The sequence below is a fragment of the Bombina bombina genome, chromosome 2, assembly GCF_027579735.1.
Source record: "Bombina bombina isolate aBomBom1 chromosome 2, aBomBom1.pri, whole genome shotgun sequence".
Taxonomy (NCBI): domain Eukaryota; kingdom Metazoa; phylum Chordata; class Amphibia; order Anura; family Bombinatoridae; genus Bombina; species Bombina bombina.
The window spans coordinates 923,915,036-923,934,098 of record NC_069500.1 but is presented as its reverse complement, the minus strand read 5'-3'; the positions used below and the strand labels follow the sequence as shown (position 1 = coordinate 923,934,098).

The 19,063-nt window shown below is 35.5% G+C and overlaps 1 protein-coding gene across 4 annotated transcripts in view; it reads right to left on the bottom strand.

Annotated features, from left to right (window-relative positions):
• Positions 1–19,063, bottom strand: part of RUFY3 (RUN and FYVE domain containing 3) — a 237,395-nt gene that overhangs the window by 217,210 nt on the left and 1,122 nt on the right. The gene's annotated exons all lie outside the window — the stretch shown is intronic.

Genomic DNA, 19,063 nt, shown 5'->3' with positions numbered 1-19,063 from the left:
GTTTATAATTGTATGCTCTATTTGAAACATGAAAGAAAAATAATTGTGTTTCATGTCTTTAAACATTCTGTTACAAAATAAAGGTGTTTATTAAGACCAAACTGCAAGAAAACGACATTAATCACTTTACGGTATTTAAAATGATCAATTATGTAAACAAAAAAAAAACAAAAAAAAAACGCACTATAATTTTTCTTTTTTGTTTTCACAATTATTTACCCTATTTTCCTGTGATTTAATTCTATAATCATATAATCATTAGTTATATTAATTTCTGATAATAGTGGACAAGTTACATTTTACATTGCCATTGGTTCAGCACTCTTTCTTTAATGTCCCTTTAACATTAAAAAGAGAGGAAATAAATGGTACTCACAAAAATGGGTTTTCAACAGGCCCAATGTTTCAAAAAATCATTTGAAAAGCTGCTGGAAATTTATTTTCAAATTGACTGGTATTACAGTGTCAACGTTTTAGGAAGCACAAACACATTTCAAAAGGTTAAAGGGGCACCATGTTTAAAATGTTTCTATCATGTGTATGAAAGACCAGATTAACTCGTAGCGTTTCTGAAACTCTCGCCTGTAACTAAGGGTTAATATAAATGCACCTTCATTCATGAATTTTAACTAAACATGCTACAAAATGTACCTTTATTTTCTTTCTACTGAATTTCTACTAAAATATCCCTCTTCCGCGTACGTTTTATTGCATGTTTAAATAAAATTCATGAATGAAGGTCCATTTATATTAAAGGGACATGAAACCCAATTTTTTCTCTTTCACAATTTAGGTAGGACATACAATTTTAAACAACTTTCCAATTTACTTCAATTATCAAATTTGATTCATTCTCTTGGTATAATTTGTTGAAGGAGCAGCAATGAACTACTGGTTTCTAACTAAAATGGGTGAGCCAATAACAATCTGTATATATATGCAGCCACCAATCAGCAGCTAGAACCTACATCCTTTGCTGCTCCTGAGCTTTCCTAGATAAACCTTCCAGCAAAAGGATAACACGAGAATGAAGCAAATTAAATAATAGAAGTAAATTTGAAAGTTGTTTAATATTGTATTCTCTATCTAAATCGTAAATTAACATTTTTGGGTTTCATGTCCCTTTTATGCCTTAGATATAGGCTACAGTTTTTAGAAACGCTTTACCATCACTTTAACCATGTAAAAAAAAAATAGATTTTTTTTTATTAATTTGCATGAAGAAAAGGTAAGTAAAAGCTGTTTAAATGTAAAGAAGTAAATGATTTTGTACAACTGAGTCTACTGCATATTAGATGATAGGGACAACTCCCATTTAAAAAAAACTTAGGTTATACAGAACAGGGAAGTTAATTTTCCACACAAAAAAAAAAAAACTCTGTAATTAATTTTGAAATATTTTCTTTAAATGGAACAGATGATTTTTCATGTCCCTTAAAGATTAATGGGTTACGACACCATTTTCAAAAAATTTTAAAAAGTAAAAAAAAAAAAAAAAAAAACGACATGCAATGCACTTTGCTTGGGAATATTGATTGACTGGAATGGAGTATAGGGAAAGCAGATATTTTAGATAGAAACTGAGATAATATTCAGTTATATTAAAAAAGTCAAGCAGCACAGCAGACACAAATAAACATAAAGAAATCATTCTCTTAAAAAGGGACACTCCAGAATTTGTATTGTATAAAAAGATAGATAATCCCTTTATTACCCATTCCCCAGTTCAGCAAACCCAACATGGTTATATTAATACACTTTTTACCTCTGTGATTACCTTGTATCTATGCCTCTGCAGACTGTCCCCTTATTTCAGTTCTTTTGACAGACTTGCATTTTAGCCAATCAGTGCTGACTCATAAATAACTCCACAGGAGTGAGCAGATGTATCTATATGGCACACATGAACTAGCAATATCTAGCTGTGAAAAACTGTCAAAATGCACTGAGATAAGAGGCGGCCTTCAAATGATTAGAAATTAGCATATGAGTGTACCTAGGTTTAGATTTCAACAAAGAATACCAAGAGAAAAAAGCAAATTTGATGATAAAAGAAAAATTGAAAGCCATTTAAAATTGTATGCCCTATCTGAATCATGAAACTGCTATAAAGATAAAGGTGGGAGCATAATCTTCCACAGTTAAAAGCTAATACTATGCTCCGTCAGGCATTAAACCTCTTGCTTTTTGTGTAAAGATTGTGCTTTGTCCTGCTCTCGAGAGGCCAAAAAAATCTGTGACCCTGGCCCTTAAAATGCTGCACAGTCACTGCCTAAACCATTTATTGATTTGCAGCATTAGCAGGTTACAGAATTTCCTTTTTGGCCTCTCGAGAGCAAGACATATTGGTTTTATTGCAAAACACAGACTTATTTACAAAATGTGAATATATCAAGCAATGGTTTTATAGGCACAACTAAATAAGATTAAAAATGATCAATGTTCAGTACTCACCAACATACACCTTTTTAACTCTTGCTGTTAAAAACTGCTAGTATTCTCTGATCACACCACTTTCTAAGGCTTAAACATTACACTAGGGCTTAGTTGACTGCACGTCCTATCTGAAAAACCATTGGAGATTTTACTATGTGTCGTTATAGTAGCAAGAGAAAATGATTTAATATCCATATTATTTATTAACTAAGAGTTCTTAACACTTTCATGAACAGAATACACGATAAAGATGGCTCTGTGTCCTAAACAACTTGTTTTACAGTTATATTGCTATAAACCCTATTCAAATATAAAGGCAGATCCTTGTTAAAGGGACAGTCTACTTTAAAGGGACAGTATACTGTAAAATTAGCTTTTTAAGGATAATATGTGTATATTAAAGCTCTGATTTTGTGTTTTGAAACCACAACCTAATAAAAATGGGTTGAGCTTGTAGGTATAATCAAAGCTTATTACTTTATCACATTGTGTTCATATACCTGCTTCTTTATTTTATATCTGTCCATAAATCAATCACCAATACTTGGAGAGAACAATGGAAAATTAACATTGTATTACCTTATCTCTGCTATATCCCACTGGGAGTGTAATTTCTTCTGCTGGCTGTGTTTACAAAGCTTATCTATAGCTTGGACCTGCGGCCACAAACTTTCAGCATAGGTGGGGAAACCACAAGCTAAATCAACTATTTAAAATGCCAATATAAGGGTAAAGTAGCTACTTGTAAACAATTTAATACACTCCAGCAGGTAAAGTGGATCATTGGGAACAAATTAAAGGGGAGAAATTTTTTCAGTAAACTGTCCCTTTAAATAAAAAAGTGCTGGTTCTTGCAAATCCATTATCATTCTCCACGGGAGAACAACGCTAGCTATATAGCACACATGAACTAGCACTGTCTAGCTGTTGTGCAAGATTTAAAAATCACTCAGATAAGGGGCGGTCTGCTTATAAACAGGCAGTCTTAGAGGTTATATAGTATATTAATAAATTAAAAACAATGTTGATTATGGAAAGCTGGGGAATGGCTAGTAAAGGTCATATCTGTCTTTTTAAACATTAAAAAAAATAATCAAGTAGACTGTCCCATTCGAAACATTTTAAACTATAATTAGCAAAAATGTTCCTAGTAAAAGCTATTACTGTTTTTTAATGACCACAGCACTTTTCCATTTTCTGTCCGTTTGGGACCAAGGCTATTTTTACATTTTTGCGGTGTTTGTGTTTAGCTGTAATTTTCCTCTTACTCATTTACTGTACCCACACACATTATATACCGTTTTTCTCGCCATTAAACAGACTTTCTAAAGATACCATTATTTTTATCATATCCCATAATTTACTATAAAAAAAAATATATATATATTTGGGAAAAAAAATTTTTTTTCTAGCTTTGACCCCCAAAATCTGTTACACATCTACAACTACCAAAAAACACCCATGCTTAATAGTTTCTAAATTTTGTCCTGAGTTTAGAAATACCCAATGTTTACATGTTCTTTGCAAGTTATAGGGCAATAAGTACAAGTAGCACTGTGCTATTTCCAAACCACTTTTTTTCAAAATTAGCGCTAGTTACATTAGAACACTGATATCTTTCAGGAATCCCTGAATATCCCTTGACATGTATATATTTTTTTTTAGAAGACATCCCAAAGTATTGATCTAGGTCCATTTTGGTATATTTCATGCCACCATTTCACCTCCAAATGCGATCATAAATTTTTCACAAACTTTAGGTTTCTCACTGAAATTATTTACAAACAACTTGTATAATTATGGCACAAATGGTTGTAAATGCTTCTCTGAGATCCCCTTTCTTCAGAAATAGCAGACATATATGGCTTTGGCGCTGCTTTTTGGTAATTAGAAGGCCGCTAAATGCCACTGTGCATCACGCATGTATTATGTCTAGCAGTGAAGGGGTTAATTAGGGAGGTTGTAGGGAGCTTGCAGGGTTAATTTTAGCTTTAGTGTAGAGATCAGCCTCCCACATCAGACCCCCTGATCCCTCCCAAACAGCTCTCTTCCCTCCCCCACCCCACAATAAGTCTGCCAGTACTAAAATAAAAGGTTTTTTTTTTGTTTTGTTTGTTTTTTACATTATTCTGCTGTGTAAGATCCCCCTTAGCCCCCAACCTCCCTGACCCCCCCCCAAACAGCTCTCTAACCCTCCCCTAACCTTATTGGGAGCCATCTTGGGTACTGGCAGCTGTCTGCCAGTACCCAGTTTACAAAAAAATGTTTTTGTTTAGATTTTTCTGTAGTGTAGCTTCCCCCCACCAAAGACCAACCCCCTCCCAGATCCCTTAGATCTTTTATTTAGCAATTCCCTCCACCCTCTCTCCCACTTATTATCACAACATTTTTCCGTAGTGTAGCAGTTCCAACCCGCTCCCGCCCCGTGAGCGCTCCAAATGGCCCCCCCCCCCACAATCCCGCCTCTCAACTCTGCCAGGCCGACACCCACCCGCCTCCCACCCACCAACGATTACGACCATCGATGTCCGATGCAGAGAGGGCCACAGAGTGGCTCTCTCTGCATCGGATGGCTACAAACAGTTATTGCAGGATGCCTCAATATGGAGGCATCACTGCAATAACAGGAAATACGGCTGGAAGGATCGCTTCCACCGCTTTCAAAGACCAACAACGTACTGGGTACGTCCTTGGTCGTTAAGGACATTTTTTTGAAAGACGTACCCTGTACGTCGTTGGTCATTAAGGGGTTAGCAGCATATGCACATATGCTACAGTGCCCTGTGTACCAGCATTCAAACACCACACATTCTCAGACAGTCAGGCTTGTATGATATAAATAAAAGTCTTCACTGATACAATACATATCATTGCGAGCTCTCTGCGCAGGCATGGTGTTTGCATCCGGATTCTCTAAGCACAAAGCATATGTGCATATGCTACTGAATCAGTAATATCTTAGAAGATGCAGTTTTGCTAATGTCAGAATATTGCAAAAAGGCTCCTATTTAAAAATGAAATGCATTCAAGCACATTTCAATTTTGAGCTTTAAATACGAGTTCCCAAACCACAATTTGCCAGACATCTTCACCGTGCATGGAACAACACTTGTATTCCGTTTGTGTAAAACTGTTCTGCATCTGCTCGCTGGAGAACTCTATTGTAATGGAGCAAAAATAGTCAGGACAGCGGCACACAGGTTTTATTTCACGAAATCTTCATCTGAGCACCCAGGAACAACAATTACTTATAAATGAAACATACAAGTTAGCAATTTCACATAATTTTCCCGAATAAATCTGAATAAATGACAAATTACATACTTTATAGTGGTTTACCTAGAAAGATAGTATATGCATGTTTTTCACCAAATATACAAATATGTTCTTGTTTTTACATGTAAAGCGGTTTCCTATTAGAGTGAAACATTCCTCCATGCATGTGAATTATAGATCACAATTTGTTTGCATTTATTTTTGAATAAGCATGAAAGTAGACACAGGCTTTGACCTCTTATAGACACACATTGTAGTAAAAAAACCAATTAGTGGGATTATAAAAAAAATCCCTAACTCAAGGGGGCACCTTAAAGGGACAGTCAACACCCGATGTAACTTAAGGCCATACCTTAAATCCGGAATAGAAGATGCAGGTACACCGCATCGATGTTGATGAGCTCTAACGGTATTGGAGTAAACACCGAAAATACATAGCTTTATTCCTTGAAAATATGGCCGCCAAACTCCCTCTACTATTACGTTGAAACCTTCTTTTTAATTGAATCCTCCAATCGCAATTAAATCCTCGGTCGGTTTGCGAGCGTGCAGAAGATAATGCGCATGCGCATTATCAAAACAGAATCATCACCCTTTGAAAAATGAATGAGCATGTTAAAACACTAGAGAAGGGGACGGAGGAGGGGGAGGAGTTTGGCAGCCATATTTTCATGGAATAAACCCATGTATTTTCGTTGATTACTCCAATACCGTTAGAGCTCATCAACATGCGATGCGGTCTAGCTGCATCTTCTATTCCTGATCTAAGGTATGGCCGTAAGTTACATAGGGTGTTGACTGTCCCTTTAAGAAAACACTTCTAATAGTGAATACACAGAGAGATCAAGGGCTTATTGTACTAAAAGGTGAGAAGATGTCCACTCACCTTCGCTACATACTAACAGGGAACAAACAGGATCTACTGCCCATATGTATCATTATACGGAGCGTGTAAAGTGCGACCAAGCACGTGAGAGAAGGAACTGTCAATTACCCGGAGCGAGTGAACGATCAGTCATTTCTCCTCACCCTCTCAGGTGGCATAGCAGCGGTCTAATGACTATTGCTTCTTACATTGTGGGAAGCAGGCTCACGAATGCAAGGGCCCAGGAGTAGCTTACACTGCTTAGTACCTGAAGCCCATAGTCTCTTATAGAGTCCAATATAGTATCACACGATTCCCATATGTTACTTAAGTTCATTAAACCAATGGCTGCTCTGCTAAACTTCCATCTGGTTCCAATCTGTAGATATAAACAAAAAAGGCATCTCCTAGTGCAATATGACAGCCAGATTTCTTAAAGGATTACTTTCTGTTATAATTTTTAAGCTAAACAACTAACATATTAAAGATAATAAACATCCTGCCCACTATTTTCAGCACTGCATGTTCAAAATACTTAAACCAATAACTTTGTGTTTAAAGCGCCATTTTGAAACCTAGGTATTGTAAACGGATTGGTACAGAGCAAAGGATACCCACGGAGTGGGTTTGGAAAACAATTACATTTGCAGACAAGATTTCTGATATACGGTAGAGATATGTTAATGAAATGCTATTGATAAAAAGCGTATTTGGGGTAGTTAGTTAGTAACAGGCATAGAAAATATTTACTTACAGTGGCCCTTTAAAGGTCAAAATTAAACTTTCATGATTCAGATAGGGCATGCAATTTGAAAGAAATTTCTAATTTACTTTTATCATCAAATTTGCTTTGTTCTCTTGGTATTTTGTTGGAAGCTAAACCTTATCTCATATGCTAATTTCTAAGACATTGAAGGCCGTCTCTTATCTCAGTGCATTCTGACAGTTTTTCACAGCTAGACATTGCTAGTTCATGTGTGCCATATACATAACATTGTGCTCACTCCCGAGGAGTTATTTATGAGTCAGCACTGATTGGCTAAAATGCAAGCCCGTCAAAAGAACTAAAGTAAGGGGGTAGTCTGCAGAGTCTTAGATAAAAGGTCATCACAGAGGTACAAAAGTATATTAATATAAGAGTGTTGGTTATGCCAAACTGGGGAATGGGTAATAAAGGGATAATTATGTTTTTAAATAATAACGATTCTGGAGTAGACGGTCTCTTTAAGGGAATTAAAATAAAATGTGGTACTCAAAAGTGAGGCAGCGCCCTGATGTGCTCTTGGAAACAGACTGGGGGAATCACAGTGTCCAGGCTCAAGGTCAACGACCCACCGATACTCCAGAAGTCAAATAAGAGGAAATGACTTGTGTACAGTCCCAGTTAAAACCAACAGCACAACATATTAAAAATGTGAGGAAATATATTGTAACTCTCTCGGTGTGGAGCAATAACTCAACACGTTCCTCAGCTACTGGAGCCATTTCCTCAGGCTAGGACACTTATCTCCCAGTCTGTTTCCAACAGCACATCAGGGTGCTGCCTCACTTGTGAGTACTTCAAACTTAGTTGGAAAACAGCAGACCTTCTCTTGATTGGGGCACGGAATGTCAGACTTGCCAGGTCCTCTCATCCAGACAATAACACAATTATTCCAGTATCCAATTTGGCAAAAAAAGACCTTTATTCTTTCCATGTGGGCCAGAGAAACAAAATACAACGTTTCAGGCGCTTGCTATGTGTATACCATGTAGACAGCAAAACACCAATATGGATACACAGTGGAAGTAAAATAGTGATTTAATCATTCAGCTTCACTTTAAAAAAAACTAAATTTTTAAAAATAACAGGAAGTGCAACTAACATCATTTTATTAATATTGCTCATTGGCTGATTGACAGGGAAGCTCTGTGATACATTTAAAATACTCTCTTTTTTTGTTGTGCTTTTTTTTCATAAAGCCCTCTATGGGAAATTACTTTTTAAATGTAATGTCCCTGTACGGTTATAAACATTAGGCTGAAAATTGTCATGGTTCATCCAACTACAGCCTTTCCAGGGACATTTCTTGAATATCTGATTCATCTGAGTATACACAGATGCAGTGTAAAGTCAAAATTAAACTTTCATGATTCAGCTAGAACATGCAATTTTAAACAAATTTCCAAGTTACTTTTATTATCATAACGTGCTTTGTTCTTCTGGTATCCTTTGTTAAAGAGTAAATCTAGGTATACCGATAGGAGCTCGGGAGCGTCCGCATGCATTTAGCAGTCTATGCCAGCAGTATTTGCAACTATGTATAGCATTGCTTTAAACAATGTTGCAAACACAGCTGCCAAATGACTTAAGACACATGCATGCTCCTGAGTTCACATACAATTGCTCTTTATAAAAGGATACCAAGAAAACAGAAGTAAATTGGAAATTTGTTTAAAACTTCATGAACCATCAAATCCATTTAAAAAAAGGGACAGTCTACTCCAAAATTTAATTTTTTTAAAAAGATAGATAATCCCTTTATTACCCATTCCCCAGTTTTGCATAACCAATATACATTTTACCTCTGTGATTACATTCCATCTATATAGATTAAATATAAGCCTTTGCAGACTCGCCTCATATCAGTTCTTTTGACAGACTTTAATTTTAGCCAAACAGTACTGACTCATAAATAACTCCATGGGAGTGAGTACAATTTTATCTATATTGCACACATGAACTAGTGGCACTGTGAAAAACTGTCAAAATGCACTGAGATAAGAGGCGCTCTTCAAGGGCTTAGAAATTAGCATATGAGCCTACTTAGGTTTAGCTTTCAACAAAGAATACCAAGAGAACAAAGCAAATTTGATGTTAAAGTAAATCGGAAAGTTGTTTAAAATTGCATGCCCTATCTGAATCATGAAAGTTTAATTTTGACAAGACTGTCCCTTTAAGTTTAATCTTGACTTTACTCTCCCTTTAAGCATCATGTTGAATCTGGCAAAGTAACTACAGTAGGGTATTTCTATCAAGACGGAGAGTACAGCACTGCAAGGTCATGAGGACTCAAAAGGCAGGTTTTCTCTGAGTTGTCAAAAGATTACTCCAGGAGTTTGGCCTCTGCGCAAGGACATTTTATTGGAAACCACCCACAGATGTGTGTTTAAACCGCAAAAGGGGTTACACACATAGAAGTACCACTCAGGATCCACTCAGCAGTTCAAGTTCTAAATGGATTAGTGGTGGCTTCCAATCTGGACCAGCAGTGCTTCTACTATGTGTTTAATCCCTTTGTGGGGTTAGACACACAGTAGTGCAGGGTCATAAGTCTTAAAATTATATGCTCTAACAAATTAAAGCATGTAAATTTTTTACTATTATGGCCCTTTAAATGTGTGTGTAATATGTTTGAAAATCATTATTATAATAAGGTAAAAGCTTGATCAATACAGGATACCTCCACATGAAGCATGTTAACAAACAACAAAAATCTAAAAACAAAAAATCATTTCAAATTTAATTTCACATCATATATATTGTTGGTCTCCTAAAGATATATGCCTGTGTATGTATATACATGTCAACATGGTCTTTAAAGGGTTGCTGAACCATTTTTCCTACAATTATTTTAAAGCACTGAAGGATATTAGTAACTTTACTACATGAATACAAGAATAAGTTATATTTCAGCACTCCCTTCTGGTACTTTCAGAAATGAATAACGTAACGTTGAAGTTTGGCACCATACTCTTATTATGGTCTATGATGTGGGCGGTACACATCATATGTACTGCCTGCCTGTCTGGAAAGTACAAAAATATTGCATGGAACACCCAAAATGGAACTAAAATACAAGCTTTTCTAGTATTTACTGGGAAAATTTAAATGTTACTGTTCCTTTATAGACCATGACCGTCTGACGTGGTTCTGAACTGGTTAGACCACAAAAAACTGGCTTTGTCTTGCCTATGATTTACTGTCAGAAAGTAATATTTAAACTGTTGTGCTGCTCTCAACTAGGGCAAATCTAAGCCTAATGCAAATACTAACAATAAATAGTGATATGTTAAACGGATATTAAACACTAAGTGCTAGATAGAATTATACATTCAAAGAAAAGATTAGTCTGAGAAGAACATGTAGATATAGTTTTTAAAGTTTAATTAGCTGTTTAAATATTGACAAAATAAGTGTAAAGTTTTAATGTCTATAAAACAATGGGAGCTGCCATGTTGTAACTTAGGTTACCTTCTCTGTTGTGGCCAATTAGGGACAGTTATAAATAGGTCACTAGAGTGTGCAAGTGTGCTCTGCACTTATATTTCTAAAAGGAACTGAAATGCTCACAATTTCAGAATGGAATTACAGGAAAATGTGACAAACTAAATAATAAAAAGTATATTGCAGAGTTTTATTTATATATACAATTTATCATTGTATATTACCATCTCAAAGTGTTTAATGTTCCTTTAAATCTTGATCTACAAATGCACAATTCTGGTGATCTACTGAGAACACTAACCTCTATGTCCTTTAACAACATCTAGGTCAGTAACACAAATTGAAGAACCTGCATCTGTGCAGCAAATAATATAACCATTTCATGACAGGGTCATAATGTCCTGATGCAGACAAATTGAAATCTTGCGATCGTGCACGCGAATGCGAGATTTCAATTATGGGATCGGGTCAGGGGGGCGTCCCTATGACACTAGGCATGCCCTCTAGACCGCTATAACATCCAGGAAGCGCCGTTGGCTTCAGGACAGACGGAATACAACGCCATGATAGCGCTAAAAGGATGAAGGGACACTGTACACAAATTTTTTTCTTTCGTGATTCAGATTGAGCATGAAATTTTAAGCAACTTTCTAATTTACTCCTATAATCAAATGTTCTTCATTCTCTTGGTATCTTTATTTGAAATGCACAAATGTAAGTTTAGATGCTGGCCCATTTTTGGTGAACAACCTGGGTTGTCCTTGCTGATTGGTGGATAAATTCATCCACCAATAAAAAAAGTGCTGTCCAGAGTACTGAAACCAAAAAAAGCTTAGATGCCTTCTTTTTCAAATAAAGATAGCAAGAGAATGAAGAAAAATTGATAATAGGAGCAAATTAGAAAGTTGCTTAAAATTGTATGCTCTTTCTGAATTAGAAAATAAAAAATTTGGGTTCAGTGTCCCTTTAAGACCACTACTAAACTACAGATGTAAAAGAACGGGAAAGTGTAATAAACAGCCACTATAAAAAAATAAAGTAGTAACATATTTTAATAGTTTCAATTTTTGTTCCCACTAGTAAATGATAAAATGAAACACTGTTTATAGGATTCTTTAGTGCTAGTTAGAGATTTTGTGCTTCAGTTGCATTTTCATTTACAGATCAGTAATCCTTACGAGAGGTTTTCTGAGCCAGAGTCCTGGCTGTCCTAGTGGTACCCCTGAGACAAATTAGCAGGGAAATTAAACAGCAAATAAAGGAAAACACATTCTCAAATCAATACCAAAATGAACTTTTTACACAAAGGCCCAAACAGTATCCCTCAACTCACAAGCCAATATACAAATGAAGCTGGAGAGTAAAATAATTGTATGTTTGATGTGTCCTACTTGAATACTTCTGCATACTCATAACCTTTAGTTATGGAACAGTACTAGAGACAATATATATGTACTCATATGATGTTGTTCCTCATCATTCTCTGAATATATACGCTCTATATGAGTCCTATGAAATAATAGATTTCCTTACATGGAAGCTCCCAAACATTGTTCTTTTTTAAAACATAACAAACACAAACTACTTGACTTTATTTTGAAGCAGACCTGGCTAGGGTGACAAGCTTCCATCTCTCCTTTTTGAATTGTTTGGAAAAATGTACCATGCAAAAAAAAAAAAAAAAAAAAAAAAAAGATATACATTTTAAGGAGACATTCCAGACGTGCCAAAATATAAAGTAATACAACATGATACAATGAAAAGCTTTACAAGCACAATAAGAGATCAGTTATATATGAGAGCAAACACAGCTCAATAAGAACAGCCTAGTACCAACCCAGTGTGCAGCCTCTTTTAATCCTTTAACTGATACCTGCAAACGGGTAGAACACATAAAGTCAGCTCCAGAGCAGCAATGCACTACTTGAAGCTAGCTCAACACATCTGGTGAGATTAGGCATATTTGTGTAGCCGCCAATCACTATTTAGCTCCCAGTAGCGCTGCTCATTAGCATACCTAGGTATGCTTTTCAAAAAGGAAATTGAAGTCAATTTAAAAAAAAAAAGTTTCTTAAACTTCTAACTGCTGACCCATTTCCAAACCCGTGCTGAGCTGTTTTGACATTTTTAGAAGCAACTCTCATTTATGCCCTACTACAGGCTATTTGTTCAGTGAGAAACACATATCCCCCTAAACTCTATAGTAAAAAGAGGGGGTTTAGAAGCAACTCTCATTTATGCCCTACTACAGGCTATTTGTTCAGTGAGAAACACATATCCCCCCTAAACTCTATAGTAAAAAGAGGGGGTTTAGAAGCAACTCTCATTTATGCCCTACTACAGGCTATGTTTTCCCCCTAAACTCTATAGTAAAAAGATGGGGTTTAGAAGCAACTCTCATTTATGCCCTACTACAGGCTATGTTTTCCCCCTAAACTCTATAGTAAAAAGAGGGGGTTTAGAAGCAACTCTCATGTATACCCCACTGCAGGCTATGTTTCCCCCCTAAACTCTATAGTAAAAAGAGGGGGTTATATTCATATTAATAAGGGCCTTTCTGTATACTTATATAAAACTTTGATCTGCACATAGGGACTCACATGAGCCTCTATTTAAATAAAGGGACATTTATTAATGCCGGATGATCACTATTACTTTAGTGATAACCTGGCTATTAAAACTTATTCAGTTTTTTTATTTAAACAGGGGCTTCTGGGCTTTAAAACAAGGGTTCCTGGGGAACTTTAGGTTTTTTTGATGGCCTTTTATTAGTGTAATGTCTGTTTAAAAGTGTTTTTTCTTTTTTTTTTTTTTTTTTTTTTATAAATTTGTGCTTAAAATGTGAATCCCAAAGACACACACTGTTTGAAAGAGCCTTTCAAACAGTGGGTCCTGGGTGTTTCTATGGCTTTAGGGAGCTGAGATCGAGGGGTTTGAATGCTTATACTCTTATCCAGTTCTCTTAAATACATTTTGCGGATGATGACCATGTGTCGTCTTTTGTATTAAAGGGACAGCCAACACCAGAATTTTTGTTGTATAAAAAGAAAGATAATCCCTTTTTTTACCTATTCCCCAGTTTTGCATAACCAACAGTTATAATAATACACTTTTTTCCTCTGTAATTACCTTGTATCTAAGCCTCTGCAAACTGCCTCCTTATTTCAGTTCTTTTGACAGACTTGCATTTTAGCCAATCAGTGCTCACTCCTAGGTCACTTCACGTGTATGAGCTCAATGTTATCTATATGAAACACATGAACTAATGCTCTCTAGTGGTCAAAATGCATTCAGATTAGAGGCAGTCTTCAAGGTCTAAGAAATTAGCATATGAACCTCCTAGGTTTAGCTTTCAACTAAGAATAACAAAAGAACAAAGCAAAATTGGTGATAAAAGTAAATTTGGAAGTTGTTTAAAATTGCATGCCCTATTTAAATCATGTAAGTTTTTTTGGGACTTGACTGTCCCTTTAAAGGGGTTAAAAGTGCACGCTCTGAATGCCCTAGACACATGGGAGTAAATAAAGTAGCCTCACAATGTGCTGCACCATGCTACTGCAGCCGCCAATAATACTCTTTGAATCACGTGTGGCATGATGGGAATTGTAGTTCCTTTGCTTAGATCAAGTCACAGGATGATGTAAATGTACTATTTATAAATGCTCTGAACATGATGGTGGAAGTATGACAGTTCCATCCAAAATGACAGCCCAACCACAAAATACCCTGTAATTCTAATATGAATTGTGCATTTACGGTGTACAAATCTGTTGCTTTAAGTGATTGCAAACCCAAGCATATAACAAACACTAGGATTTACCATCACTAAAAATAAGTGATATATTAGTGAGAAAAGTATATCACTAACTCAGTGCCTCTGGCGGCCCATAGCACATCGCTTTCTTCAATGGAGGGGACGTTTACACCTATAAACCAATAGCCGTGCGTGTCAACTGACATCCTAGCACAGCTATTGCTATAGGGGTGTACACATCACCTCGTTGGAGAAAGCACTGTGCTGTAGGGGGCCGGATGCGATGAGTTAGCAATAAACTTGCTGCACAGATAGGGTGAGTTTAACAGACGTTTTTAGGAAACAATGACAGAAACTAATGTTTATTTTTAGTGATGGTAAATCCTAGCATTTGTTATGAGCTTGGATTTACCATTACTTTATACTGTATGAACAGATAAAATCACAAATGGTCACTAGCACACTCAATCAAAATTAAACTTTCATTATTCAGATAGAGCAGCAATTTTAAACAACTTTCTAATTTACTTCCATTAACAAAATGTGCACAGTCTTTTTATATTTAAACTTTTTGAGTCACCATCTCCTACTGAGCATGTGCAAGAATAAGTGTGTATGCATTTGTGAATGGCTGATGGCTGTCACATGGTACATGTATGCATTTGTGATTGGCTGATTGCTGTCACATGTTACAGGGGGAGTGGAAAAAGACATAACTTTTAAAATTGTCAGAAAAAAAAAAATCTACTACTCATTTGAAGTTCAGACTAAGTGCTATTGCATTGTCTTGTTATCTTGCATTTGTTGATTATGCAAATGTACAGTGTTGACTGGTCCTTTAATTGACTATTCCTCTACAGGTAATGTAAATCTATGGATACCTGTACACAGCTCTTGAAGAGAATTGCCCGGTACATCAATACTGTATTACTTCAGAGGTTACAAAAGGCCGCAGTTTGAGTTGGAGCTAACCCATAGAACAGGCTACAAGCCTAGCTTCATTCCCATATGAACATTTATCTTGTGAAATTGCTGCACTATTTCTGGACAAAGACTGTTTATATAAGTGAGTTTTTTCCTAGTGGATTTTAAATCATACTTTTTATCAACATAAATTATTCTAAACGATATAATGTGTATAGTATAGTCTTTTATATTGCCCAAAGATTTAGAAATAGTTCACATCTATGGAGTAATGGAGAAATGTATTAACCAGAACAGAGTCACAAAATTAGGCAATAATTCTTACTGAATATCTGGAGAAGATGTTAAAGGGACAGTCTAGTCCAAATCAAACATTATTCAGATAGGGCATGTAATTTTAAACAATTTTTAAATTTACATCTATCACCAATTTTGCTTTGTTCTCTTGATATTCTTAGTTAAAAGCTAAACCTAGGAGGTTCATATGCTAATTTCTAAGCCCTTGAAGGCCGCATCTCATCTCAGGGCATTTTGACAGTTTTCAACCACTAGTAGAGTGTGTTAGTTCATGTGTTTCATTAAGATAACAATGTGCTCACGCACGTGGGAGTTCCTAGAAGCCAGCACTGATTGGCTAAAGTGCAAGTCTGTAAAAAGCACTGAGAAAAGGGGGCAGTCTACAGAGGCTTAGATACAAGGTAATCACAGAGGTAAACAGTGTATTAATATAACTTGGTTATGCAAAACTAGGGAATGGGTAATAAATGGATTATCTATCTTTTAAAACAAATATTCTGCTGTAGACTGTCCCTTTAAGAACTAACGTGATCCATTATAAGATATTATTTACAGAAAATAATTTCTTCATATCAAACAATCTGCATACAAAATACATGTTTTTAAAAAACTTTAAAACTCTGATTTTGTTGGCAACATTTGTGTTGTTTTGCTGTCCAGGGCCATACTCCTTAAAGGGATATTAAACACTAAATAAATGCTAGATAAAATGAGACATTCAAAGAAAAGATTAGTACAAGAATAACATGTACATTTACAGTATTTTTTTAGTTTAATTAGCTGTTTAAATATTGAGAAAATAAGTTTTAGTTTTAGTGTCTATAAAACAATGGGAGCTGCCATGTTGTAACTTAGATTACCTTGTTTGCTGTGGCCAATTAGCGACAGTTATAAATAGGTCACTAGAGTGTGCAGCCAATCGCTGTGTAGAATATAACCGTGTTCTGCACTTTCATTTCTAACAGGAACTGAAAAGCTCACAATATCAGAATGGAATTACAGGAAAAGGGAACAACAAAAATAATGAAAGTATATTGCAGAGATTTTATATATATATATATATATATATATATATATATATATATATATATATATATATATATATATATGTATATATATATATATACACACACACACACGCGCGATTTATCATTTCATATTACCATCTCAAAGTGCTTAATGTCCCTTTAAAAAGCTTCATCACAGCTCTTTTGCTATGGCAAATTAGGGACATATATAAACGGTTATATTAATCAAGCAATCAATGTGCAGCATGTAGAAGGCTCCAGATTTTTCATTATCTGTAACGCACTCCAGTCTCACGGAGGGTAGTGAAAAAACTCCAATTCTCATTTCAGTGTTAAATGACAAGAAAAGTAGGCACTGCTAAGTTTGTTTGTTTTTTTAGTATGAAAAAAAAAATGTATCCTTTGCATTTAAAGGGACAGTCTAGTCCAAAATAAACTTTCATGATTCAGATAGGGCATGTCATTTTAAACAATTTTCCAATTTACTTTTATCACCAATTTTCCTTTGTTCTTTTGGTATTCTTAGTTGAAAGCTAAACCTAGGAGGTAATGCTAAGTTCTAAGACCTTGAAGGCCGCCTCTTCTCTCAGGGCATTTTGACGGTTTTCACCACTAGAGGGTGTTAGTTCATGTGTGTCATATAGCTAACACTGTGCTCATGCACACGGAGTTCCAGTGAGCCAGCTCTGATTGGCTAAAATGGATGTCTGTCAAAAGAACTGAAATAAGGGGGCAGTTTGCAGAGGCTTAGATACAAGGTAATCACAGAGGTAAAAAGTATATTTATATAACTGTGTTGGTTATGCAAAACTAGGTAATGGGTAATAAAGGGATTATCTTTTTAAACAATAAAAATTCTGGTGTAGACCGTCACTTTAATGTCATTTAAATTAGATATCTAATTTGAGTATTGTGGTGAGGGTAAGTAGGGTTTCATCAAGTAGACCAAATCTGTTCAAATCTAGGAGCCAGCCCATAAATTAAAAAGTCAGACACTTTTGGCCATCCCTATGATATAAAAAGATAAATTAGATAGATTAAATGGATAGATAGATGTTATATAACACAATAATATGTTAGATTTGTATTTCCCAGCTGCAAGGTGTGGCTGATGGCAGTTGGAAGCAGGCACCCATGGGTGTCTTGAGAACTCCTAACCAGGGCGCTGTGGCCTTATTTTAGGATGCCAGTGGCTCCTGCAGTAGAACCCAATAAAATTCAACAAAATTCTTAAAACCTCTTGTGCATTAAAGGGACATTAAACCCCAAATCCATTTCACGTACCTCCCTTTGCAGGGGTTAAACACAAAATCTAACACATTAGAGCATTTTCTTTATGCACTTTTTGTCCCTTTAATTCCCTTAGCAGTGGTTAAACAAAATGAGAAAAATTAATTTGCTAAAAAAAAATGATATATATTTATACTTCAATGTCACTTTAATATTTAGATGATTTCTATCATACAACACAATTAAAGAGAATTACAGCTTTCATGTAGTTAATTGATAGGAGTCCACTAGGTGTCAGCATTATTGTTACACCTCACATATTACATGAGTAACATCTCCAATTTCCAATTCATCATATATTAGATGTTTGTCTTTCCCCCTTTCCATCTACGTGTTCTGTAATCTCATTAGTCATGTATACCTCTATTATAACTGAATGCTGTTCATCCCCTAAAAGAACATGAAAGTGAAAATCAAAGTGACAGTCTAATCAAAATGATACTTTCATCATTCAGAAAGGGCATGCAATTAAAAAATTCTAATTTACTTCTATTAGTAAATTTAGTTTGTTCTCGTTATTATTGTTTGAAGATCATATCTACTAGGTAGGCTCAGGAGTGTGCACGACTTAATGGAACATGAAACCCCAAATTTTCTTTCATGACTCAGATAGAGCAAGAAATTGTAAACAACTTTATTTTTTTTGTTCTCTTGGTTTTTCTTGTTGAAAAATGTTTAGCAGCGTACATGTGTTAGGAACACTATTTGGCAGCAGTTTTGTAAGAATGTTATCCATTTACAAGAGCACTAGATGGCAGCCCTATTTCCTGCCATGTAGTGCTCCAGACTACCTAGGTATCTCTTCAACAAAGAATACCACGGAAACAAAGCCAATTTGATAATAGAAATAAATTGGAAACAGCCTAGATATATATCTAAAGCATTTAAAGGGACAGTAAAAGCCAAATAAAACGTTCCTTATTTTGAAAGTTTAATTTTGACTTTACTGTCCCTTTAAATGTGTATAAACCTAACTGGAACAAACA